Genomic DNA, 27487 nt, shown 5'->3' with positions numbered 1-27487 from the left:
GGAGAGAGGAGAGGAAAGGTTGAATATGACCTGTGGGGTACCATGTTCACTATTCAGGTGATGGGTTCGATAGAAGCCCAAACTCCAGCATCTTGAAATATATCCATGTAACAAACACGCAATGTACTCCTGAAACTAAAATTAAAAAATAAAATAAATAAAATAAAATAAAAACAGTGTTTGGTCCTTAAGAGGTATTCACTAATTCATTATCCAATGAATGAAGTACTGTCAGGGAATGAGTTGTCGGATAAGAAGGGAATGGTTTGACTAGTCTGAAAAGCTAACCTGAGATAGGATAGGGATAGATTGTAAAGGCCTTGAATATCCCCCTAAGGTGACTAAACTTGACTTAGTTGGTAATGAGACTTATGTAACAAGACCCATGTAAGACTTTAAGATCAATCAAGAGATGGTGTGCAGGACAGGTGGACAGGGATACTGGAGGTGACAAAACCCATTAAAAACCTACTATTGGAATTGTCCAAGCCAGGTGTGAGGTGGCACTGACCAAGGTAGTGCTAATAGAAAGGGGAGGATAAATCATAATGAAATTCTCCATTGTTCCTGGCAACGAATTAAAAGTAGAAGGTGAAAGAGAATGGGATCCCAGGTTTAGCTTGGGGCCAGCAGAACTGATCTCCAGGGGATGGGTGGATTTGGGAAATATTAATTTTGACACCCCAAATGCCACATCTGAGTGCACAGTTGAAAACAGGGGCCTACAGCTCAGGAGATGAGTTCTAAGTAGATTTGGGAATTAGAGATCACTGTTAACTGATTTGGCCCATCCTGAAGCAATAGCAACTGATGAAATGATAGATAGATAGATAGATAGATAGATGATAGATAGATAGATAGATAGAGATAGATAGATGATAGAAAAAATTAACTGATTTGGCCCAGATCTGAAGTCATGAAAGAGGATGACACCACCAAGGGGTGAATGAGTGTAGCAAGAGAGTGTGAAAGATCAGAAAGAGAATCTTGAAGAATGTCATTTACATACACGTAGTCCTAACAAGAGGAGAATAGTTGGTGCCAAGCAAAGGAAAACAGGGCAGGGCACACAGGTGCAGAAGCCAGGGGAGGAAGGGTGTCAAAATCCCACTTGAGGGGACCAGATGAAAAAGCGGCCAGTGGGTGTGGTGATTGGAGGTTGCCCTTAAACGAGTATTAATTCAAGGCGCAGGTAAGAAACATGGAGAAGAGCAGTGCAAAGCACATGTGAGGAAACCGCTACGGTACCACGTGAGGACAGCGGCAGCTAACGAAGGGCAGGATGGACCAGGTGTTGAGGGTAACAGCCCAGCTAGGAGAGGTTTTGTTTAAGGTAGGGGAGACCTGAGCACATTTGTAGAAGGCAGTGAAGCCATTGGAGAGAGATCGACTATGCCAAGACACAAGAGGGAGAGGAGATACCTGACTGGGCATAAAGGTTGAGAAGTCAAAAAGGAACGGAAATGAGAGCCGGGTTCAACCTTAACAGCCTTAGAAAGGGAGATGCGAACAGCTGTGGTTTATCAGCACTGATGTTTCTTGACCATGCTTCAAAGCGTAGCTTCAAGAGCAGGGTCGATCTTTCTTAATTACCCAGCTTCTGTGGCTGTCATATTTATAGTCTTAGGGCTGGAACAAAGGAGGGAGGCTCTTAGTAAAAGCCCTCGATGACAGTGACGGTGTCATTCCCACTTTGCAGACATTCCATTCATTCTTATACTGTCTTTCAGCAGAACGTGGGACAGGTATTGTTATAAGGGCCAGAAATGGGAGCTCTGATTTGGATGCCAAAATCAAAGTTAGGAAAGGGGCCAGTGTTTCCTGTTGCCCCCTAGATGGCCCCACATTGCTCTGCAAAACCGCAGTAGTCACTCAACTCCCGGACAGTCACACCAGGGGAAAAGCTTTCACAGAATGCTAACAGTTCCAACAAAAATACTTGAACTCTCTTCAGTTCCTTGCATCTGACCTTGATATTTTCCCTTGAAAATGAACCACAGTAGCTCCAAGGAGTACAGGGAAAGGGACCAGATGGACAATAAGATAAGGGGTTTGGATTTGCCTAAAAAGTAGGACTAAATCTTGAACTTGGTTATATTCATAGTTTTTCAGTTATAGCCAAGCTTTTCCAAGTGTATAAAAGCTGCCCACAATCTTTCCATTTGTTAGGGACTGCACTTACGATTACTCTGCATGTCAATAAAAATAAGGGCTTACTATGTACCAGGTACTGTTCCAATCACTTTACACATATTATCTCATTTATTATTATCCTGTGGAGATTCTTGTTAGGATTAAATGAGATAATGCATGGAAAGAACTACCTTTCTCCTCATTTACGAGTAAGGGAACTCTGGCTTGGAGAACCCGGCCACATATTTTAAAGTATTTATGAAATATCATCTGCTTGTTTTCATCTTTTATGAAGATGCATCTAGGATACATCCTGGGCAAGTTGCCTGGACAATCTAGGCAACTGAGTTTCCTACTGAATTTCCTCAGAGAGGCTATCACAAAAAAAGGTAAACCAAAGGCTAGGACAGTAGTTCTTAACTCTGGATCTGGATCCATATGAAAATCACTTGAAAAGCTTTGGAAACCTACTGATGCCCACATGACCCCAAATAATCTGATTTAATTAATTAATCTGAGGTGGGCCCTAGATACAGGTATTTGAATCTCTCTTTCTCTCTCTGTGTGTGTGTGTGTGTGTGTGTATGCAAATCTGGCTCCTCAATTTTTCTTCTACTCTCAGCAGATTATTCTCAGTGTTGGACACTTCCCTTAGAAAGGAGTGCTAATGGGTTGGTTTTGAGAGATCTCAGGGGCTACATTGCTCCAGCCCCTTCGGACTTGCTTACCACAAGCCTCTTGCATGCAATTGCTATTGGAAAGAGCAAGAGCCTTCCCGGGTTCAGCAACTATTCTCAAGTCAGCTCAAAGCTCTGTTCATTATTTTGGAGTTCTGTTGTCTCTCAGGCCCCTCCATGCTTCCTCTGTTGATTTTCTTTGCTTTCTGCTGCACAAATGCTACTACCTGAACATCTTGTAGCTGCTGGTAGGCCTCTACCTGGTGTATTTGTGGGTTCTTGAAGACATCTTGTCACCTAGTTTGGTTGTAAATGTTGTGAATGGGATTTTGGCTTTACTACCTGTGTGCTCTGTTTTAATATAGAGATTTGAAGAGATTGAAAAATGATGCCTCCATGTTTCCAGAATCTTCCCAAGTTACTCTAATATGCATGGTTGAAAACCATGATTTGGGAGGATGTCCAGGGTACAGAGACTTGTTGTTAGAAATCGGAATTCCCAGATTTGAAGACTAGGCCTAAACAAGGTCTATGGCCCTGGTAGCAAGCTCATGGAATTGACTGGAAACAAACAGGTCAAAAGCCTAAAACTAAAGTTTTTAGGAAGGTGTGATACAAAAGTTATTCAAACCTGGCCAACAAAACTTATGATTGATTAACCTCCAGGGTTATGGCCATATAGTTTCAGAACTACCACCAACAGATGAGACAAGCTAAAGCTGTGTAGGCCCAGAAAAAGCCTCCTTCCCAACGTCTGTCTTATGAAAAATAATGTACAAGAGGCCAGGGGCGATGGCTCACACCTGTGATCCCAGCACTTTGGGAGGCCGAAGCGGGCAGATTGCTTGAGGTCGGGAGTTCTAGACCAGCCTGGCCAACATGGTGAAACCCCACCTCTACTAAAAATACAAAAATTAGCCGGGCATGGTGGAGGCGCCTGTAGTCCCAGCTACTCGAGAGTCTGAGGCAGGGCGAATCACTTGAATCTGGGAGGCGGAAGTTGCAGTGAGCCGTGATCGTGCCATTGCACTCCAGCCTGAACGACAGAGTGAGACTCTGTCTCAAAAAAAAAAAAAAAAAAGTACAAGACAGATCCTTTTTCTCATTCCCCAGAGGGCAAACCAGGTGCCAGGGAGAGTCTGCCCAGAACACAGAATTTAGGGATACCAAATTGGTTGGCCAAAAAACTAACTCCACTTTCAGACCAAGAAACAGAATTCCCATCTATGAGGATATGACATACCTTGTTTACCTTGATCTTCTTTCCAAAATGGAAGGATTTTATGTATGTGTCCTTTTCTTTTCCCATGTTTATAGGTTAATATAGGATATATTTATCATTTGCAACTGATATATGTTCAACATTCATCCTACATCTTGGACAACTTCTCACATTATGAGTTCTGCATTCCCAAGGTAGAATCCAGGAAATTCACATCCCCAGAATCCCTTGCCTCTACAGAGCAGACACATAGCTTAACTTCCACCTATCAGATACACCCACGGGAAATGTGGAAACAGAAAAGAGCAACAGTGAAGCATTGAGATGAATCTTCCAGAAAGTGTGGAGGCGGTGTTTGGTTCTGTAACTGCCCAACGGGTTCTCCTTGCCCAATGCCTAGACAGAGCCGATTTATCTAGATAGTGGAATTGCAACAGAGAAAGTTTAATTCACACAAAGCTGGCTGGACACGAGACTGGAATTTTATTATTACTCAAATCAGTCCCCTCAAAAATTTGGAGATTGGGGTTTTTAAGGATGATTTGGTGAGTAGGGGGTCGGGAAGTGGGGAGTGTCGATTGGTCAGATGAGATAGTAGGGAGTCGAAGTGGATTTTCCTTGTTGTCTTCTCATCCTAAGTAGGATCACAGAACTGGTTGAGCCAAATTACTTAGTATGGGAGGCATCCGCTGGTGCATCAAAATGCAGCACCTGCAAAACATCTCAAGTGCTGATCTTAGGTTTTACAATAGTGATGTTATCCCCAGGAGCAACTTGGGGAGGTTCAGAATCTTACAGCCTCCATCCGCAGGACTCCTAAACCACAATTTCTAATCTTGTAGCTAATTGGTTAGTCCTACAAAGGCAGACTAGTCCCCAAGAAAGAAGAGGGTTTGTTTTGCGAAAGGGCTATTATCGCCTTTGTTTCAAAATTAAACCATAAAAAAAGTTCCTCCCAAAGTTAGTTTGGCCTACACCCGGGAATGAACCAAGGACAGCTTGGAGAATAGAAGCAAGATGGAGCCAGTTAGGTCAGATCTCTTTCACCATCATAATTTTCTCAGTTATAATTTTTGCAAAGGAGGTTTCAGTTCTATCTGGGCAATAGTGGTAGTGCTTCTGGCAGCCAGCCCTTAAGTTCTGTAGACGTCTAGTGGCAGTGACAGGAGTATTTTTGCTGGACCACCCCCTGGGGCGTGATTGGGCATTGTCTGTAGCTTTAGAATGTGGCTCTTTGGTCCCCTTTGAGATGCTGTTTGCTATCTAATGTCATTTCCTAAATTCATTTTTTGCTTAATATAGTCCAGTAGATTCCACTGTTTGTAATTGAGAATCCTGAGCAATAATGTTGGAGTGAGTAATTTATCATTTAATCCTAATTTACTCAATAATGAGGAGCTACATCCTGGCCTGGCATTATTAGCTGCAGAGGCTGGAGTTGCAGCTGGCTGAAGTTTGTGCCTCTCGGGTAAGTATGAGCATTTTGAAGGTGTGGATATTGATTAACAATATTCCCAACATCCACTCTCAACATCCACTCTTTCCCTCTTCCACTGTGTTGAAGCCAAGAGGTTTTAGTTGGATTAATCCCACCCCCGGCTACTGGGATAGATCATGATTGGTCTAAAATAATCTGACTGCAGTGATTGGTTCAGGAATGGACCAATTAGAACATGGTTTAGAACTCTTGTTCCATGGTTATGGGAGGTAACAGGATCCCAATCTCCGGATCTGCCAGCAGCCGTCTTGGGACCCTGAAGGAAAGCAGCTTGAGCATAAAGCCAGTCACAGAGGTGGGTAGAGGTAAGGCAGCCACAGAAATAGAGCCAGATCAAACTGCACTTGAAGCCTACTACCTGTGAACCTTTTAGTTGTTACAGAGTCAGAAGATCCTTTTTAGTCATAAGCCATCTTGAGCTGGATTTTTTTCTACTTGCAACTAAAAACATCTCGATATGAAAACTGTGCAAGGTTTTTGCTCCCGTATGTAGCTTTGAAATAACTGTGCTTATCATGGAGTTAGCATTTAGTCATCCCAACAGAGGGCAACATTTTGGTTCATTTCTTTTTAAAGTACTCAAAAGTTGGCAAGGCACAGTGGCTCACGCCTGTAATCCCAACAATTTAGGAGGCTGAGGCAGGTGGATCACTTGAGGTCAGGAGTTCCAGACTAGCCTGGCCAACATGGTGAAATCCCATCTCTACTAAAAATACAAAAATTAACCGGGCATGCTGTCAGGTGCCTGTAGTCCCAGCTACTAGGGACACTGAGGCATGGGAATTGCTTGAACCCCGGAGGCAGAGGTTACAGTGAGCTGAGATTACGCCACTGCACTCCAGGCTGGGCAACAGAGTGAGACTCAGTCTCAAAACACAAAAATAATAAAATAAAAGTACTCAAAAGCTATTTAACATATATTAAATTTGGTGCCAACTTGTGCTAGGCACTGGGCTGGTGACTGGAGATGGAAAGGTGAGTAAGATGTAGTGCATGTTCTAAAAGATTCCATTTTAGCGGATCTCAAAGGAACTTATGCCTCAAAAATTCAACCTTGTTCTATCACTGAGAATACTGAAGTTCAGAGAAGTCTCTTATCCAATTGTTAACAGCACCGGGACTGGAAGCAAGGTTTATCAGTGTATTCGTCCATTCTTGCATTGATATAAAGAAATACCTGAGACTGGGTAATTTCTAAAGAAAAGAAGTTTAATTGGCTCATGGCTCTGCAGACTGTACAGGAAACATGATGCCCATATCTGCTTAGCTTGTGGGGAGGACTGAGGAAACTTACAATCATGGTAGAAGACCCAGGGGAAGCACACAAGTCACATGGCTGGAACAGCAAGAGAGAGAGAGAAGGGGAAGGTGCCACACACTCTTCAACAACCAGATCTCATGAGAATTCACTCACAATGGCAAGGACAGTACCAAGGGGATGATGCTAAGCCACTCATGGGAAATCCGCCCCCATGATCCAGTCACCTCCCACCAGCCCCTATCTTCAGTATTGAGGATTACAATTCAATATAGGATTCGATGGGGACACAGATCCAAACCATCTCAGCCAGCTACAAGCCTGTTTGATTTGATAAATAAACATTTGCATTGAGTATCCAAGACATCTAATATAACTGGGGTGTTCTGCTATAGAGTTTGGATAGAGGTATATGTAAATTTCCCAACCTCTTGCAATAGCCTCTAAAATACAACAGTGGGATAAACAGATCCTCAGATTAGTAGGGAATCTATTTCCCATCCTCAGAACACCTTATTCCCTATAAACCCAAGGGTCTCACAGGGAGCTCCCTCACTCACATCCAAGAGCCAGCCCTGGTTGCTTGGACATAACAAATCCCAGATCATACTCACATTTCCATTGCAGCTGTTGGCACTGGAATATGTTGTCACTATTGGGTCCAAAGAAATATAGATGGTGCTGAGTTTCCCGCTTCTGAGACCCCCACTATCAATGGTGTCCAGGGTGCTCAGGCTATAGCGGCTCACCATTGTGGGAAGAGGACAAGCTTCCCCTTCACCAGTGCTACAATTGACCAAGGCTGTCCCATGCCAGCACTGCCCTGGGATCCCAGTGTTAGAGCTTTTTAGGTTCACTTCTAAATCCTTTCCCATTGGGCAAAAGGCCTTGCCCAGGATGACTGAGAAGGAGAGACTCCAGCATCTGCTGCCAGAACCGTGGTTCTCCTTTTATCACTGGACTTAGTCAAGGGGCCTGACCACTATCACACTGGTTTCTGCCCTTGGGGCAATTTTATCTAGAGAGCCTCAATTGCCCATATCTGTCACTGAGTCTTTGTCAGGGCCATCCCAACTTTTAATAGCACTTATTCTGCAGGAAGAAGCATTGAGATCTACCATCATCTTTCTCTGAAGACTTGTGAATTCCTAATGGATATTACCTTTGTGTCACACAGCAGCCATTGGGTGCTTTCTGGTTTTTGGTTTTATTTTTGGGGAGATGGGGGAGCAAAATTAATTTCAATCACATTAGATACCCTATTATAAATCTCTATTGTGTTTTGGATAGAGGAAAGTAATCTATATCTTCTAAGGACAATAATATTTTAGATTCTCTTTGAAAAAGATCTCACTGAATTGTTGAAATTCTAAAAAACATCACCATAAGGGCTAATATAAAATAAAATCTTTAAGTTCGGGCTCATTGGCTCATGCCTATAATCCCAGCACTGTGGGAAGCCGAGGCAGGCAGATCACCTGAGGTCAGGAGTTTGAGACCAGCCTGGCCAATAGAGTGAAACCTCGTCTCTACTAAAATACAACATTAGCCAGGTGTGGTGATAGGCACCTGTAATCCCAGCTACTCAGGAGGCTGAGGCAGGAGAATCGCTTGAACTCGGGAGGTGGAGGTTGCAGTGAGCTGAGATGGCACCATTACACACCAGCCTGGGCAAAAGAGCAAGACTCTGTCACACACACACACACACACACACACACACACCACACACAAATCTTTAACTAAATTGCTGAATATGGTGGGCAACCTCTACAATGGCTCCTGGTAAGCCCCACCTTTCAGCATGCATGCCCCTGTGTAATCCCCTCCCCTTGAGTGTGAGCTGGACCTACCTAGTGACTTGCTACCTAGTGACTTACCTAGTGACAAAAAGAATATGGTGAAATCGATGGACTGTCGTTTTTTAGATTAGGTTACAAAAAGATTCTCATTTTTCTCCTGTTATCTGGTCTGTCTCTTATTTTTTTTTTTTTTCCTATTATCTGGTCTCTCTCTCTCTCTCCCCACTGCCCCACCTGCCGCCCCTCGTCTCTCTCCCTCCTTACTCTGGGTGAAGCAAGCTGCCATGCTGTGAATAACCCTGTGGAAAGACCCGCAAAGAACTGTGGTCTCTGGCCAATAGCGAGTTTGGCTCTGAGACCTGCCAACAGCCACGTGAATGATCTTGGAAGCAGTGTCCTCTATGAAGCCTTGAGAGGACTGCAGCCCTGGCCAACACCTTGATTTCAGTCTCTCTTGTGAGAGATCCTGGGTTTTCTTTAGGCTTATGAAGAGTCTCAGGCACCCAGACTAACTACAACTGCATCCTGATTCCTTAGAGACAAGAGTCCTGAAATGCATCTCTGCTGCTTTAATCCACTATGTTTTGGGGGTTGTTAGACAGCAATAGGTAGCTAATACACCGAGTATTTGTAATACAAGGTATTTGGCTTTATGTAAGACTCTGGCTTCAAGAGTGTTTGCATTCTTTGAAACCTTTGTTCATACCTGGAGGAAAAATCAGTGACTCTGACCCAGGAAATCTCTCCTTGAGCCTCCCAGCTCCGCTGCTGATTGACAGAGCATCTCTGGGTTAACCACCTTCAGATTCCCCATCTCTAAAAAAGGTATGATCATTTCTACCCTAGTTTTCAGAGTGACACCAGTGGAAATAATACATGTAAGGCCACTTCCAGCAAGTGAAGCACTGCACACACATGAAATGTTTTGTTTTTAAAAGCCAGTCTTGGCCCCATTGCCATTTTCTGTTCTTTTCCTCTAAATACACCCATCCTTCGTACAATCCCAATTGTGCCGTGTCGTGTTTCGCCTGAGAAATACGACCGATTGAAACTGTACACCGCCTGGCAAGGCGAAAGGCAGCACTGGGTTGCTACTGAAATGCAGTGTGTTTTGAAAGCGTCTTTCCCTCCTCTAGGGAGTCGGTTGTCGGAGGACATCCTGGCTTGTGGAGATGAGCACTTCCTCCGGGGAATCGGGTGGAGCCAGGGTTGAGGTCCTTCCTGGTGTTACTTGTCTAACTGAAGCCTCTTTTCTGTTAAGTAGACAAAGAAAGTGCCTCATGACTTCCTGCATCCTATTCTCCGGGGTGCCATCCTTGTAAGGAAATACTGACTTTAGAGAGGAAATATGTTTGTGAAAATAGAAATAATAATTAAATCATGTAACTCAAAAGAACAAGATGTATGAGTTTTTTAAAGAAACTAAAGAAAATCCCACTGAACCAAATCTAAATCCAATCATATGAATATCTGACTTAGCTCAGTGAATTAACACGATTTATCAAACAATAGGTGTCCAAAATATTTTTGTGGTATTCAGGCACTTTTCTGCATTTTGTGAAATGTCTACAGTGAATATGTAATACTTTGGTGATCAAAAATGGAGAGGAATCAATTAGAAAAGCCTTCAGTAAATAGTACAGAGAGCATTTTCTTATTTTTGCTAAAAGACATGCAAAAATGATAAACTTGAAACAGATGAGTGGGAAGGAGTAGGATGGGAGGGGGGATGGAAATGAGCCTTCTCAGAGTACAACTTTTTATATCATTTTGATTTTTGAAACATATAAATGTTTTACATATTCAAAAAACAAAATTAAATCCAAAAGGATTTTTCAAATTCCAAAATTAAGTGCAAACAGAAGTAAGCATAAATATATATATATATATATCAAATTAAAAAATAACCACAGAGAGAAAAAAAGTATTTCAAGTAACTTTTAATTTTAAAAATCTTTTCATTCTGGCTAATTCATGTGACTTTTCTTTCTTCTTCCTTTTTTTTTTTTTTTTTTTTTTTGCAGAGGTGAGATCTTGCTATGTTGCCCAGGCTGGTCTTGAGCTCCTGGCCTCAAGTGGTCCTCCCATTTTGGCCTCCCAAAGTGCTGGGATTACAGGCACAAGCCTCTGTGCTCAGCCCTCAACTTACTCTTATTTCTGACTGCCGTCTGTAATGGGATACATGCTAAGGCCAAAAAGAATGGTAAATAAATGTGAAACTTGACTTACTAGTTTTGTTGACAGCAGTAATGTTAGTTCATTTTACAGGTCAACTTTACCAGGCCATGCGGTGCCCAGACATTTAGTCAAACACTTTCAGTGTGTCTGTGGGGGTGTTTCTAGGCGAGAGTGACATGTGAGTTGGTAGAATGAATAAAAGCAGACTGCCCTCCCTACTATGGGCGGGGCTCATCCAATCAGCTGCAGGCCTAAGCAGAACAAAAAGCCTGACGCTCCCATGAATAAAAGAGAACTCCTCCTCCTGCCTGCCTTCAGGTTGGGACATCATTTCTTTTCCTACTTTCAGACTTAAACTTTCTTTTCCTACTTTCAGACTTACTTTCTTTTCCTACTTTCAGACTTAAACTGAAACATTGGTTCTATCAGGTTCTCAAGCCTGCTGGCCTTTGGCCTGGCTCTCCTGGGTCTTGCTAGCTGCAGATCTTGGGATTTGTCAGCCTCTGTAATTGCATGAGCCAATTCCTTAGAGTAAATCTATGTTTATTGTATATATTTATATTATATATGTTTATTGCATATATTTATATTATATATTATATGTTTATTTATATATGTTCATAGATTATTTTATATATATACATATAAACAGTATATATGTTTGTTTGTTTTGAGACAGAGTCTCACTCTGTCACCTAGGCTGCAGTGCAGTGGTGAGATCTCAGCTCACTGCAGCCTCCACCTCCCGGGTTCAAGTGATTCTTGTGCCTCAGTCTCCTGTGTAGCTGGGATTGCAGGCATGTGCCACCACGCCCAGCTAAGTTTTGTATTTTTAGTAGAGATGAAGTTTCACCATGTTGGCCAGGCTGGTTTCAAACTACTGGGCCTAAGTGATCCACCCACTTCAGCCTCCCATAGTGCTGGGGTTACAGGTGTATATATATATATATATATATATAATATATATAGATACACATATAAAAACACATACACATACACACAAATCCTTTTGGTTCTGTTTCTGTGGAGAACCCTAACACACTGCAACTCTAAAACAGTTCTAGTTTTATTTTGGATAAAGCAAATAATCTACTTAGGAAACAAGATTCTCTCTGTAAGAGAAAAGAGATGAAATACAAGAGATAAAAATACAAAATAAAGGATGATAAGAGAAGTCCTATACTATGACATTTGTACAGGAAATGTCATTAAGAACTCATGACTGGCCGGGCACAGTGGCTCACGCCTATAATCCCAGCACTTTGGGAGGCCGAGGCAGGTGGATCACGAGGTCAGGTGTTCGAGACCAGCCTGGCCAACACAGTGAAACCCTATCTCTACTAAAAATACAAAAATTAGCTGGGTATGGTGGCAGGCACCTGTAATCCCAGCTACATGGGAGGCTGAGGCAGGAGAATTGCTTGAACCTGGGAGGCAGAGGTTGCGGTGAGCAGAGATCATGCCACTGCACTTCAGCCTGGGTGACAGAGCTAGACTCCATCTCAAAAAAAAAAAAAGAACTCATGATTATGTTGACAACGCATCTCCCAGCTTTGCTCGCTGAAATGGCCTGAGCACAACCAGTGCCCAGATTTTGGCTTCTAAGTGTCATTCCCACTAAAAGGAACCAGGGCTCCCTCGAGAAATGGCTGACTTTAGATCTGGGGCAGAGAAAGCACAAGATGAGCCTGACATGACTTGTGCCACAAAGAGAGAGAAAGGGAGTCGGGGGGCAGAGAGAGAGAGAGAGAAGGAGAGAGAGAAAGGTGGAAGAAGAAAGGAAACTCCTCTTTTACAGAAATCCAGTTAATAAATGGAGAAAAGATTCTCAAACTTAAAAAATAATTTTGCAGCTCTCAATGTAATAACTGATTGAGGCAGGGATCTTCATGGATTCTTTAACAGCTGGACACAATATTGTTAGTGACGAGGCATTCAAACAATCTCGAAGTATCCACCCTACAGGTAATTTGACAGTTGAAACAACAGCAAACTGCATCTATACAATGGAGAGATCTGGTGGTCACAGTCTTAGCCAAAATATCAAACTTGCATCACAAATATTAGGACAATCTAATAGCATGTGCCTCTTGATGTGATGAAAGCACAAGTTTTCAAGGTCACTTCTGTAATGTTCTTACTAATGTTGTTTAAGCTGAATCTAATCACACATTTAGACTTAAGGTACTCTGAGTTACAGGGAAAAAATAGGAGCTACCAGGAACACAGTAAACACCACCACAAAGAGACAACCAGATCAATCTGGAAGGCAGAATATGGCACAAGACCATTGGTCTGAAATATTCAAATAATGCATCGCAAAAGATAGAAAAGCATGTGGACTCTTCTATAATAAAGAAATTAAAGAGCAGTAACAGTCACATGCAATGTTTGAACCTTAATAGGATCCTAAATTGGACAAATGAATATATACTGCATAAGAAGATATAACGAAATTGTTCATTTTATTTATTTATTTAGTTTTGAGACAGAGTCTTACTGTGTTGCCCAGGCTGGAGTGCACTGGTGCAATCTTGGCTCACTGCAACTTCCGTGTCTTGGGTTCAAGCAATTCTCCTGCCTCAGCCTCCTCAGTAGCTGGGACTAAAGGCACGTGCCACCACACCTGGCTAATTTTTTGTATTTTTAATAGAGATGGGGTTTGAGACCATGTTGGCCAGGCTGGTCTCAAACTCCTTACCTCAACTGATCCACCCGCCTTGGCCTCCCAAAGTGCTGGGATTACGGGCATGAGCCATCGCACCTGGCTGAAATTGTTCATTTTATTAAGTATGACAATGATATTACAATTAGGTAGGAAACCATTCTAATTCTAAGGAGGTTCATGCTGAAGTATTTAGAGATGAACTATTGTGATGACTGCAATTTATTTTCAAATAGTTAAGCAAAAAGAAATGGATAACATAGGAAAAAGAGAGAGGGAGTGGCCGGGGAAGAGGAAGAGAAAGAGAGAGAGAGAGGCAGAGAGAGAGAGAGAAAGAGAGAGAGGTGCACCCAAGCATGCACTGGAGAGAGAACAAGCAAATGGGGCAAAATTGGTGACTCTGGTCCAAAAGTGTAAGAATTTCACTTTATGATTTTTTTCCATTTTTCTGCACGTTTGAATATTTTCAAAATGAGAAATTGGGAGGAAGGTACTGATGATAATACTTGGTGAAAATCAAGTGAGGTTGCTGCAGGAAACATAATGACGGACCCGTGCTGTTAGATAAGAATAGTAACTTCCCCCACAGCTGGGGAGGAGCACAGCTGTCAGTCAAGGATCACCCTGTGAGGCTGAGTGTGCAGCATTAATGCAAAACAGCAAACCTAATCCACGTGCCCCAGGCCATTGCTACAAAAGCAATGGGCGCTCTTCCCGGGCAGCCCCATGTTCCAGGGAGCCGAAGCTTGCAGCGTGAGAGGGTCTCTTTTTGGAACAAAGGTCGGTGAGCGAAGTCAAGTCCAGGCTTGGTTTTGAGAGATCACATGTCAGTTGCACAAACAGGACGAGAAGGCAGCAGAGTGAGTGGCGGAAAGGAATGTGCGGCTGAAGGAAGAAACGTGGGCTCAAAGCTGGAAGCTTAATATAATTTGATACATAACAGCAATGTTTCCCAATTTCCGGGAGATATTTTGGCTATTGTTGTTAACAGAGGACTTTCTGTGACCTCTCAGTGTGTTTCAGTTCTTTCACCTGTCTCTGCCCTCTCTGCCCCCGCGTACTCGATGATTTCCAAGGCCTCTGCTCCCTCTCCCTCCTCCACAACACTAAAAGAAAAACTGTGCAGCTATTTTCCCCAATGCCCGTTCAGGGCTTTCAGGCCTCGCCTTCCCTGAAGAGCCTCTTCTGTTACTGGGGTTTTGAAAGAACCACGTGGAAACCTAGAGATTCCCAACTGGGCACAAATAATTACGGTTTCACTGTGTGAACGAGAATCATGTATTTTTCAAGTTCCCTGTTGGATTGACTGTTTTTAGTTTACTACAAGCAAAAACCTCATCAATGTTTAAAGGGTGTGGTCAAAATACACACATATGGTGGCATTCATTTTTTGGGTAGGAGTCTATTTGTATTCCTATGCTCAGCTGTGCCATGAGGGGTAGATTGAGATGAGCCGATGCCACCTGAGCAGTTCATCAGAGAGAACAGACCAGACGCAGAGCGCCTCGCAGAATGCCCTGCGGCTCCACGGCTTCCATGAAATCTGTTCAAAATATTGCTTGTGGCTTTCCACAAACTAATTGCCTTGAAAAATCAGATTATAAATGTTATTGAGTTCGGGGATAAGATTGCTGCTTTTGTTAATCCAACAAGTCCCTGTCTCCATAAAAGGTCCGTGTGCCCCATGAGTACTAAATATAGGTAGACTTAATACCAGCTAAAACGATTTACGCTCCTTTTTGTACTGGGAACATGGTTTTGCCGGATGATATCGCAAGCTGGCTACATCTGCTTTCCTTTCTACCCTGGCTGCTAAGATGTTCAGAGCCAAATTTGAAAGCCACCTCTACCAATGCAGTCAAAGCCTTATGACCTACATTTGGGTTACTATTCTTATTTTTGCATCCTCGTGATTTCTTCTTTTTGCTTGTTTGTTTGTTTTAGATGGAGTGTTGCTCTGTTGCCAGGCTGGAGTGCAGTGGCATGGTCTCGGCTCACTGCAACCTCCGCCTCCCAGGTTTAAGCGATTCTCCTGCCTCAGCTACTCGTGATTGCTTCTTCCATTGGTTCTAGCTCTGTAAGTTGCTTGGAATCCTTCTTTGAACGAGGAAGTGTATAAGGGATGGGAAAAACACCGGTTGAGCATAAAACATAGGAGAGGTTGCTCAGGCTCCGGTTGCCCTCAGTTTGCATATTCATCAGGGGACCATGGGGTGCTCTTTGCCCTATTCAGGGACAGTAGGATGCACACCAGCAAACCAGCAAGCCTGAGCCCAAATCCTATAGAAGAGCAGCACATGTATGGAGAGCAGCTCTCCGTAAATGGAAAAATACTTGGCAGCAATTCTTCCCAATGCTGTTGGTGAAAGCCAATAAACAAAGCTGCCATTGTGGCATTTTATGATGCACAGACTACATCAAGGAATGAGCTGGGGCCACAGGACATTCCCTGCCAAAGGTATCAGACCTACAGACATTTCCATGATGCACAGACTGCACCTGGAGACACCTGAGGGAAACAGGAACCGAGTTAGATGCTTGATAGACGTTTACTCTGTAATCTCCATGTGACAAATCTGTAATAGAACAGCCTTATTCCATTTCACACTCAAAGAAAGTGAGGCTCACAGGAAATAAATGGTCCAAGGTCAAGTAACTGCAAGAAAATGGCAAAGCAATAGTTAAAATCAAGGTGTAGGCCAGGCATGGTAGCTCATGCCTGTAATGCCAGCACTTTGGAAGCTGAGGTGGAGGGCTAGGAGTTTGAGACCAGCCTGGGCAACATAGCAAGACCCCACCCCTACAAAAAAAAAAAAAAAAAGCTGGGTGTGGTGGCATGCGTCTGTACTCCCCGAGACTCACTACTCAGGAGGCTGGGGCAGGAGGATCTCTTAAGCCCAGGAATTTGAGGCTGCAGTGAGCTATGATCACACCACTGCACTCCAGCCCGGATGACAGAGTGAGACCCTGTCTTTAAAAACAACATAAAACCATAAAACAAACATAAAACAAAAACATACAACATAACAACATACAACAAAAACAACAACATAAAACAACTGCAATAGGATGGGCAGGGTGGCCCATGCCTGTAATCCCAGCACTTTGGGAGGCCGAGATGGGTGGATCATCTGAGGTCGGGAGTTCAAGACCAGCCTGACCAACATGCAGAAACACCATCTGTACTAAAAATACAAAATTAGTCGGGTGTGGTGGCACATGCCTGTAATCCCAGCTACTTGGGAGGCTGAGGCAGGAGAATCGCCTGAACCCAGGAGGCGGAAGTTGCGGTAAGCTGAGATTGTGCCATTGCACTCCAGCCTGGGCAACACGAGCAAAACTCTGTTTCAAAAACAAACAAACAAACAAAAAACAGCAGCAATAAAAGACATGGTGCATCTGATTTCAAAGTCCTGACTTACTGCAGCCTGCCTAAAGGTCCCATTCAATACCTATCCTTGCCTGTTTCCCCCAAGTCACGGCATGAATGTCACTTCAGTCTCCTCCTGACAAAGCTGCTACATGAAGTCTATAAAGCATTTTAATTATTTGGAGTAAGCAAACATTAAAAACATAAAGCCATGTGGAATGAGGCCAAGGAACCACTGGATAGCTGCCCAGTTTGACTTTGGGTCCCTGTGAGAATTGGAAAGCAAATGTCAAAGAACAGATCTTGTCCTCTGGCACCCATGGATGTCACAAAAAATTCATGGAAACTCCTAGAGAAATTCCTCTGCCTGTGTAAGACTTTTGTAACCCCAATATGTAAGTGCTACCCTGCGGCTGGCCACTGCGGTGGCCACACTGCTAATGCTGGTGCCCCGCACTGTTCGGCCCCCATAAGGGACCCCTGAGGACCCTCACTTTCTGCCTCCCTCCTAGCTGGGCAGCTGCTGTTCCTAGCTGGGGTTGCTGACACTTTGGGAACTGCACTGACCAGCAGATGCAACACTCTGAGCTCCCCTGCAAACCCCTCGGTGAACCTGCTTCAGAGCTGGTGCCTGTCACATCTCACATCCCTCGGAGCCATCTCAGATGGCGTGTCCTAAAATATCTATCTTCCCCTCCAAAAATAATTTTTGTGCTCCCTTTTTCCAGTAAATCTCCAATCCTTTTCCCCTTCTTGTGGCTCCTCCCGCTTCCATGCTGATATCACTAGCACTGGCCTAAGTTCCTCATCTATGCCATGCTGTCTCCCATCACCAAGCCTTTGCGTGGGCTGTTCCCTCTGCCTGGGACACCGGAACACATGCCTGCCAAATAATGTGGATGTTTGTCCCCTCCAAATCTCATGCTGAAATGTGACCTCCAGGCTGGGCGCAGTGGCTCACGCCTGTAATCCTAGCACTTTGGGAGGCTGAGGTGGGCAGACCACCTGAGGTCAGGAGTTCGAAGACCAGCCTGGCCAATGTGGTGAAACCCCATCTCTACTAAAAGTACAAAAATTAGCCGGGTGTGGTGGCACATGCCTGTAGTCCCAGCTACTCGGGAAGCTGAGGCAGGAGAATTGCTTGAACCTGAGAGGTGGAGGTTGCAGTGAGCCAAGATCATGCCATTGCACTCCAGCCTGGGCAACACAGTGAGACTCCATCTAAAAAAAAAAAAAAAGGAAAAAAGAAAAGAAAAGAAATACGAACTCCAGTGTTGGAGGTGGGGCCTAGTGGGAGGTGTTTGGGCCATGGGGGCGGATCCCTCATGAATGTCTTGGTGCCCTCCCTGCAGTCCCCATGGTCATGAGTTCACATGAGATCTGGTTGTTAAAAAGAGCATGGCACCTCCTCCTCTCTCTCTCTTACTTCCTCTCTCACTGTGTGACAAGACTGCTCCCCTTTCACCTTCCGTCTTGAGTGGAAGCTTCCTGAGGCCCTCACCAGAAACAGATGCTGGTGCCATGCTTCCTGTACAGCCTGCAGAACCGTGAGCCAAATGAACCTCTTTTCTTTGTAAATTACCCAGCTTCAGGTATTCCTTTATAGCAACTAAAAACAGACTAACACACCTGCCTCAGGTCCCCTCCCTGGCTCTGACTTCCCGGGAGCTCTTCTAGGTTAGTTAAGTTATCTCCTCTGAGCAGGCCTTTTGACTCCTCCAGGCAGTTAGGCCTCTGCTCTGAAGTCCTGTTACACCCTAGGGGTCTTTAACTTTCATCGCCCTGTCACTGTTATTGATTGTCTGTCTGTCCTGCTGGCCTCCTGGCCCTCTGAGGGCAGGAGCCCCGCCTGTGTGGGCTGCTGCTCCATATCTCAACAGTGCCTGGCACAGAGCAGATGCTCCATTAATGTCTGATGGGTGAGTGAGTGGTCCTCTTAAAGAATGAAGATCTAACTCAGACTGATGCCATCACAATGGTAGTCATAAAATGTCCACAGATTTATGCAGTTCTTCACAGTTTAAAAATTGCTTCCTCCCAGCATATGGGGAGGCTGGGGCCAGTGGATCACCTGAGGCCAGGAGTTCAAGACCAGCCTGACCAACATGGTGAAACCCCATCTCTACTAAATACAAAAAATTAGCCAGGCATGGTGGTGCACTCCTGTAATCCCAGCTACTTGGGCAGCTGAGGCAGGAGACTCGCTTGAACCCGGAAGGTGGAGGTTGCAGTGAGCCAAGATTGTGCCGCTGCACTCCAGCCTGGGCAACAAGAGCCAAACTCCATCTCAAAAAAAACAAAAAAAAAAAAACAAAAAAAAGGTGCTTTCGCATATATTATTTTTATAACCCTTTAAAGTGTGTGTTTCTTATAGAAGCCTTGCCTTTTTCAAATCTTTTATTCTTCCTAGTATATTTTTGCTTTGGAAGTGGTATCAAGTCCCATCTCCCTATAATTTTTCATTTAAATAACTGACATTCATTTAGCCACTTTACCTAAGATCTCTTATTTAAAATTCAGAGAAGGTCTTATGATCCCAATTTTACACCTAAGAAAACTAAGGTCCTGTGGCTAGTGAAATAGAGACCCCCCTGAGCCTGGGCTGTCTGCCTCCATGGTCTTGGTCTCCTCAGTGAGCTACACTCACCTGTAGTCACTGGACATCTCCTGATTCGTCCTTCCAAGTTCATGTCACCGTTGGTAACCAGCCCACAGTCTAATTCCACCCTAGTCCTACTCACGCACCCACGTGACAGGAGCATGGTAAACCAGAGACTTTCTAGATTTTCACTCTGTGCATTTCATCACTGGGCAAAATACATGTCATTTTAAATGTCCGCATTTTCATCAGAACCAAAACTGACGAGAACGAATGGTTTGATTGAAGTTGCTTTTGTCGAAGCATATGGAAATGATCAATTTCTTCCCCAAACAAAGTGGAAACATAGTTTGAATACAGAAATATAACCCAGATCATCTGAAGGGCAGCTTCCCAGGCCCCAAGTGGCCCTCAGACCACACCTTGACTGTTACTAGGTTAGTAATTTATTAATTATTATTATTATTATTTTGAGATGGAGTTTCACTCTGCCGCCTTGGCTGGAGTGCAGTGGCGTGATCTTGGCTCACTGCAACCTTGCTTCCTAGGTTCAAGCAATTATCCTGCCTCAGCCTCCTGAGTAGCTGGGATTACAGGTGTGCGCCACCACTCCTGGCTAATTTTTTGTATTTTTAGTAGAGACAGGGTTTCACCATGTTGGCCAGGCTGGTCTCGAACTCCTGACCTCAAGTGATCCACCTGCCTCAGCCTTGCAAAGTGCTGCAATTACAGGCATGAGCCAACGTGCCCAGCCAGATTTAGTAATTTTTTAGATTGACAAGACATGGGCCAGAATTGAAGCCAAGTTCAGACAACCCAAGTGTGGATATCCCCCTTGGCTCTAATGTCAGTGGCTTTCACTGTGGGGAAGGGCATTTGTCCCTCCTGGGAGATACTGCAGGTGCCGCAGCACATTTGCCCCTTAGCTGTGGGCTTGGCACAGGGAGAGGCTCTCCGGGGCTAACCCTGAAGCCATCCCATGCTTTCTCTTATTTAAATGAATAAATGTTGGGATGGGTGTAGTGCTCATACCTGTAATCTCAGCATTTTGGGAGGCTGAGGCGGGAGGATGGCTTGTGGCTGGGAATTTGAGACCAACCCTGGCAGCATAGCAAGACCCTGTCTCTACAAAAAAATGTTTAAAAATTAGCTGGGTGTAGTGGTTCACACCTGTAGTCCCAGCTACTCGGGAGGCTGAGATGGGAAGATTGCTTGAGCCCAGGAGTTTGAGGCTGCAGTGAGTTATGATTGCACCATTGCACTGCAGCCTGGGCAATAGAGTAAGACTCTGTCTCAAATAAACAATAAATAAATAAAATAAATAAATAATACATGTAAATTTAATGTAATCTGACAACAGTGGACTGAAATACCATCTCCAGGTGCCTGTCATCCTCAGGGTGGGCTGGCAGGAAAGACTTTCATTATGGGCAGGGTGCAGTGGCCTGTAATCCCAGCACTTTGGGAGGCCGAGGCAGGCAGATCATTTGAGGTCAGGAGTTTGAGACCAGCTTGACCTACTGAAACCCCGTCTCTACTAAAATACAAAAATTAGCTGGGCATGGCGGCAGGCACCTGTAATCCCAGCTACTCAGGAGGCTGAGGCAGGAGAATCGCTTGAACTCTAGAGGCGGAGGTTGCAGTGAGCTGAGATTGTGCCACTGCACTCCAGCCTGGGTGACAGAGCGAGACTCCATCTCAAAAAACAAAACAAAACAAAAAAAAACATTAATCGTGGGGAAAATGGCACTGGTGTGACCCGAAGAGAGAAGAGCTTCGGCCAGTCTCCCAGAGCAGCAGTGAATGGGATATTCCGCCTTCTCCACTGGGGAATTGCTCGAAAACAACAAGCAGAACAAGAAATAGAAACACGACTGGGAGTCAGCTGTCCCCTGAAGCACGGTGGTGAGGAAGGAAGGGCTGCCTAAAGAGAGATGAGAAGGTCCAAGGGGCCGGCCATGAGGGCACAGCTGAGTCCTTCAGGCTGGGAGGCTCCCTCCCCGAGGAGCACACACATCCATCCCACGTCTGAGACAACGCCAACAGGTGTTGGGCCAGGGCTGGGCCCTTTGCTGAAATCTTGAGACCCAAAAAAGGCAGCACAGGACAGGGAAAGGTATGGACAAAGCCTGACTCCAGGACATGGTGCGGAAAAGTTTACAGGAGCTCACAGGCCCTGGTGAAAGGATTCCTGCTAGCCTGGAACGTAATTCAAGTCCTCCTGGAAGTATTAATAGCTGGCTCAGGAAGACCTCTCCTCATCTGAAGATGAGAAATAACCGAGAAAGAACCCACTTGGCAATTTGACGCTGGAAAATCCAGCCCCATCTCCTCCGATATTGGCCGTGACTCACTGTACTGGCCACACGGTCCTCTGGTGGCCCAAGACGAGGCCCTGCCCCAGCCTTGCTCTCAACCTCTCAGAAAGTGAAATGATGCAGGGAGCATTTTGCGCTCCCAGAAGGCTGTGGCCTAGAGCCAAGGGAAGGAAATCCACCCCTGTAAGAGGATTCTAAGATGCAAGGTGTGTTTCAACCCAACCCTGGAACCACCCACCTCTCAACTTATTGTTACATCAAATAAAGGCTAAGTTATTTTAATAGGGGTTTTCAGTTTCTTGCAGCCAAAAGCATAATAATGAAAAGTTGTACAGAATGTGCCATTTTTGAAATATAAACAGATAAACTAACACATAAATAATGCAAACACATATGCTTATACATGCATAAACTATAGAACAATAAATGAGAAGCTAGGAGAAGTGTGGCTTTGTGGGAAGAAAACTGAGTGTCATGGGGATAAGGTGAAAGTAGGCCCTTTTGTCCACTTTGGAGTTCTGTTTTTTTTGTTTGTTTGTTTGTTTTGAGACAGGGTCTTGTGTTTCCTAGGCTGGAGCATAGTGGCGTGATTATGGCTCACTGCAGCCTCTAACTCCTGGGCTTAAATGATCCTCCTACCTCAGCCTCCCAAGTAGCTGCGACTACAGGTGCGCCACCATGCCTTGCTGATTTGTTTTAATTTTTGTAGAGATGGGGGTCTCACTATGTTCCCGAGGTTGGTCTTGAATTCCTGGGCTCAAGTGATCCTCCCGCCTCAGCCTCCCAAAGTGCTGGGACTACAGGCATGTGCCACAGTGCCAAGCACTGTTTTTCCTCTGGATATACTAACTAGTCAAAATAAGTATTTTTTTTTTACATCAGGAGATTCTCATTGCAAATATTGCTCTTTGCTCTCAGAGCTCCAGGCTATAGACAGGCTGACCTACCCTGGGCAAGATCCCAGCATCTCCATTTGTCTCCAGTCCTTGTCTTTTCAGCCTCTCCCATTTGCCCTCCATTTCTGCACATGGTCCTGATTGCCCCCTCCCCTGCCTTCTAGGTGGAGCACTCACCCCTGGGATCTGGCACAGAGACTCCGCCCCAGCTCCTCTGATACTGGCAGCAACTCCCAATCCTCAGGGAGGGCGAGTCAAGGCGTTGCCTCTAGGACCTCTTGTTGGTGCTGGCCCATCTCCACCAGCTTTGCCCTAGACCTCTCCGGAAGCAAATCTGACTCTGGGTGTATTTTCCTCACTCAGAAGACTGTGGCCCCAAGTTGAGTAAGCACATGCCCAGCAATCCCAGAGGACGCCACAAAGTAGGACTGAGGGCAGCGAGTGGAGTGCAGACTGTGAAACTGAAATGAGCTGCTGATGGAAGGTTGACTCTCAGGAAATGAGAAGGTCTTTGCAAATCAGCTGGCAGCTCCTGAGGAGATTATTTTCTCCCTGAGTAGATGTTAGCTGAAGATACGCTGACTACCAGGAGAAGACATGAACTTTTGGAGAGAAAAATAGTGCCCAGTACACAAGGCTGCTTGGAGCAGAGGTTGGCCATTCTGTCCAAGACGACCAGGTTGCTCACGATTCCAACAGAGACTCAAGACTTGTCTAGGTTGAGGGTGAAGAAATCCAGTGGCCTGTGGGCCTGAAGGATTACTCCCATCTTCCTGAAAAGTGGGGGCTTGGGGAGCTGGGAGTGCATTGTGTGGAGGGGAGGGGGCTTCTGAAGCCACAGACTAAAAGGGAGCCCGGTTCTTCCCCATGTGGGCTGGGAGACTCACATCTAAAACCTACTTCATAGTTTATATTCTAGGGTAGTAAATTTCTTTCTTCCCTTCTTTTTTTGGGGGGCGTGGTGATACGGGAAGATAAAAGAAACCAATAACAAATGATCTGATGTTCTAATAATATTTAACAACCCTGAATTAGGTGTCTGCACTGTATTGAAAGAAAATATTTGGCTATTGGATTAAAACCTAAAAACCCTTAGAATAACAATAAATAAAGTGCAGTTCTGACAACCCAAAACACAGTGAACGAGTGTCCCAGGGGAGGTCCGAGGTCTCGATCCAGAACTGCAAATGCAAGCTTGAAATCTCTTTGAAGTCTTATGCTTGGTCTTTGAAATTCATCCAGTTTTGCCTTCTACCCAAGAATGTTCATTTTAATATGAAAATCATGTTTTTTCTCCTTTAAAAATCACTCAGTCAAACCCAGCGCTCTAGGAGGGTGTGGCAGGGGAACACATGGACCGGTTTCAGATGCCCAGGGATTTGAATCCTCAGGTGTCCAAAATCGCCAGTCACATTTAGACAAAGGCTGGTTGGCGATTGGGCTGCTAGACGGCAAGGACAGGGAGCACAGGTGCCAGGCTCTGGGTGATGGCCAGAGATGCGCTACAGCACGTTTCATCAAAGAACAAGGAAAAGTAATTCTACCGGGAGTCACACACACAGGGGCTCACAGGACCTCTAATATCCTTGGCATCCTGGTTATACTATGCATTAGTTCAGGGAGGTTAGGCTGAGATAACAAAATAGGCCCAAATGTGCAGTAGCTCAACACCATAGAAATATAACAGCTCACAGAGGGTTGGGTGGGCAACTCTACCCCATGTGGTCATACAAGAACCAAAGCTGATGGCGGCTGATTGTAGTCCTCTTTAACAAGTAGCTTTCCTGAGGGTTGCCACCTCAATCATCCAGAAGAGGAAATGAGCACGTCTGAGCATGCCTGCAAAGTTTTTTTTTTTTTTTTTTTTTTTTTTTGGTGCTTTTTTTTTTTTTTTTTGAGATGGAGTCTCTTTCTTTCACCAGGCTGGAGTGCAGTGGCGTGATCTCGGCTCACTGCAACCTCCACCTTCTGGGTTCAAGCAATTCTCCTGCCTCAGCCTCCCCAGCAGCTGGGACTACAGGCACCCGCCACCATGCCCAGCTAATTTTTGTATTTTTAATAGAGACGGGGCTTCACCATTTTGGCCAGGATGGTCTAGAACTCTTGAGCTCGTGATCTGCCTGCCTTGGCCTCCCAAAGTGCTGGGATTACAGGCATGAGCCACCGTACCTGACCTGCAAAGATTTATAGGCCAGACCTGGAAATGACAGACACACATGGCTGCTCACAGTCCATTCATAAGCACTCAGTCATATGATCATACTGAACTCCAGGTATAAACGCGTACCCCTATTTCTCCAAGACAAAGAGAACAAGTTATTTTGTTAATTACTTTTTTCTTCTTTTCTCTTTCCTCCTTGTTCCTTGTTCCCCACTTCTCACTTAGCTCTTTAGAAATGCAATGAAAACCCTCAGCTTCCCTTCACCCGATGTTCCCTACATGATACTGCCAGATGATCTAACTACCTGCTTACTTAGAAGCTCCAGAGCCATGACTCTCTCTCACCAGGAGATCGCCTCAAAAGACAACACTCAATCTGCAACCTAAAGCATGTCCACGATGGAAGTCGCTCCCACCTGGAGAGTATCTCCAGACAATGGCCACCTTACAACCTAGCTCTGCCCAGCTGGACCACTCAGTAGATAAGGCGACACAGTGAGTCACGTAGACCTTGCACCTGATCGCTCCCTCCCCTGTGTGCTGCTCATGCTAGGTTCCTGTTTAAAAGCCCTGCTTTCTGCCCACAAAGGGAAGCAGTACCCTTAAAGGCAGGAGCCGGTACATCTTCCCCTAAGCTAAGCCTTAGAATAAAGTCACTTTCTTTGCACCAGACCTCACCCTTGTTCATTGGACTCTGCAAGCAGCAAGTGACTGAACCTGAATTTCAGTTACACAAGGAAGTCTGGGAAAGGAGGTCTAGCTGTTTATTCAGGAAGGGAAACCTAGATCTTAAAGAGTGGCACTTTTTTTTCACAGCCTGAGGCCAGGAAATGACATGAAGTTGTGCACATTCATTTCGGGTAGATTAAATAATGAGATAGCTGCCACACTTGTCACCAGCACATTTCTGGGTAATCCTAGGCTCACCTCCATACTTTAATTATATAAAAGAGCCTCTGCCCCCAGTCAGTGAGCTATTGGAAAATGTACTGCATCAGTTATTTATTTCTGGGCATCAGTTATTCCCAAAGCTTGATCTGATTCAGTTAATTCCAGGCTCTCTGTAATGAAATTAATAAAAATACTTGTCACTCTAAGGAACTGACTAGGTATATTGACTAAGAGGTCTGGAGACCTATATTTTTTTGCTTAAACTATCTCTTTATTCTTAAAACTGTCTTCCATTTCAACCTTTTAACTGCTTAATAAGCATTTATCTACAGTTCAAGAAGTTTCCATGGCACTAATTCAAAATAGAATCTCGCTCTGTCGCCCGGGCTGGAGTGCAGTAGTGCAATCTGGGCTCACTGCAGCCTCTGCCTCCTGGGTTCAAGTGAATCTCCTGCCTCAGCCTCCTGAGAATCTGGGACTACAGGCGTGTGCCACCAAGCCCAGATAAGTTTTGTATTTTCAGTAGAGATGGGGTTTCACCATGTTGGCCAGGCTGGTCTTGAATTCCTGACCTCAAGTGATCCACTTGCCTTGGCCTCCCAATGTGCTGGGATTACAGGCGTGAGCCATCACGCCCAGCTGGCATATGACCTTTTTCATAGTAAGTTTGCCCTGCTAACTTCATTGGTTGATCTAGGACAAATGGGGTTTGTTGTTTTGCAAGCTCTAACGGTCATTATTTTCAATATACAAAACCAGCATAACATCTATGACAGATCTTCCTCCTAATTGAGACACTTTATACTCAAATTCAGAACCACTGTTTTTCTGGCTGCTTTTGACTAGAAGGTGAACATTCCAGATATAGTGTTGATGTTTGTCCCCTCCAAATGTCACGTTGAAATGTGACCTCCAATGTTGGTGGTGGGGCTTAGTGGGGAGTGTTTGCATCATGAGGAAGGATCCCTCATGAATGGCTTAGTGTCCTCCTCATGGTGATGAGTGAGTTCTCACTCTGTTAATTCACATGCTGGTGCCATGCTTACGTAGCCTGCAGAACCACGAGCAAAATAAACCTCTTTTCTGTATAAATTACTCAGACTCTGGTGTTCCTTTAGAACAAAGGAAAACAGAGTAACACAGTCCCCTGTGTTAGTCTGGTAACACCCTAGCTGCATCTCTCAGCCAGTATCCCACACAAGGCAGACTATATAAACTATTTAATAAAAACTCACCTTTCCAAGGCCAAGAGCCACTTTTAATCTGTACAATTTCCTCCAGGCCTTCTACTTCCAGAAGGTTGGGGCTCATTTCAAAGCCCTGGGGCTCAGACAGGTCTGTCTGCCATTGCTTTATCTTGCCTCTTAGCAACTTGGTGGCACCACATCGAGTCTGTACAGTATGTCCTGAGCTGTACCTTTGAACCTTTACCCAAGGCTACCACATTTCACAGCTCCAGCGAGAGCTGTGCTCTCTGTGCTACATGAAGACCCTCCATTCATTATAAGAATCCAGGAAGACCACATCTAAATTCCGGTTTTCAAGTCTTTGGGGAGAAGGCATAGGTGGTTCTTGAAGCTCCAGTTCCATCCTACAGGAAACATTATGTCAGCTGCAATTGAACCAAAAGGGGGGAACTTCCATTTTTAATGAGATGGTTTGAAAACCAAACCATTACAAACATCTGGCAATATGGAATAATGTAGGATAAACATTATTTTAAATGCAGCTTAAAGAGTGAGCTGAATACCAGAGCAGTGAGCGAGTGAGCTGATACTGTGACTGCCCAGAAATCATCAGCCTCAGTAACCTTGGGGCTTGG

The 27487-nt window shown here is 44.7% G+C and overlaps 1 long non-coding RNA gene across 1 annotated transcript; it reads left to right on the top strand.

Moving 5' to 3' along the window:
• Window positions 1–5732: 5732 nt before the first annotated feature.
• Window positions 5733–26759, top strand: LOC105738964. The gene is made up of 3 exons (XR_001114810.2): window positions 5733–5835; window positions 10612–10790; window positions 25000–26759. It is a non-coding gene; the product is annotated as an uncharacterized LOC105738964 (long non-coding RNA).
• Window positions 26760–27487: the final 728 nt, after the last annotated feature.

This window comes from Nomascus leucogenys, chromosome 18 (assembly GCF_006542625.1).
Source record: "Nomascus leucogenys isolate Asia chromosome 18, Asia_NLE_v1, whole genome shotgun sequence".
In the NCBI taxonomy this organism is placed as follows: Eukaryota; Metazoa; Chordata; class Mammalia; order Primates; family Hylobatidae; genus Nomascus; species Nomascus leucogenys.
The sequence above is the reverse complement of the archived record's forward strand: the minus strand, read 5'-3'. Positions and strand labels throughout refer to the sequence as shown.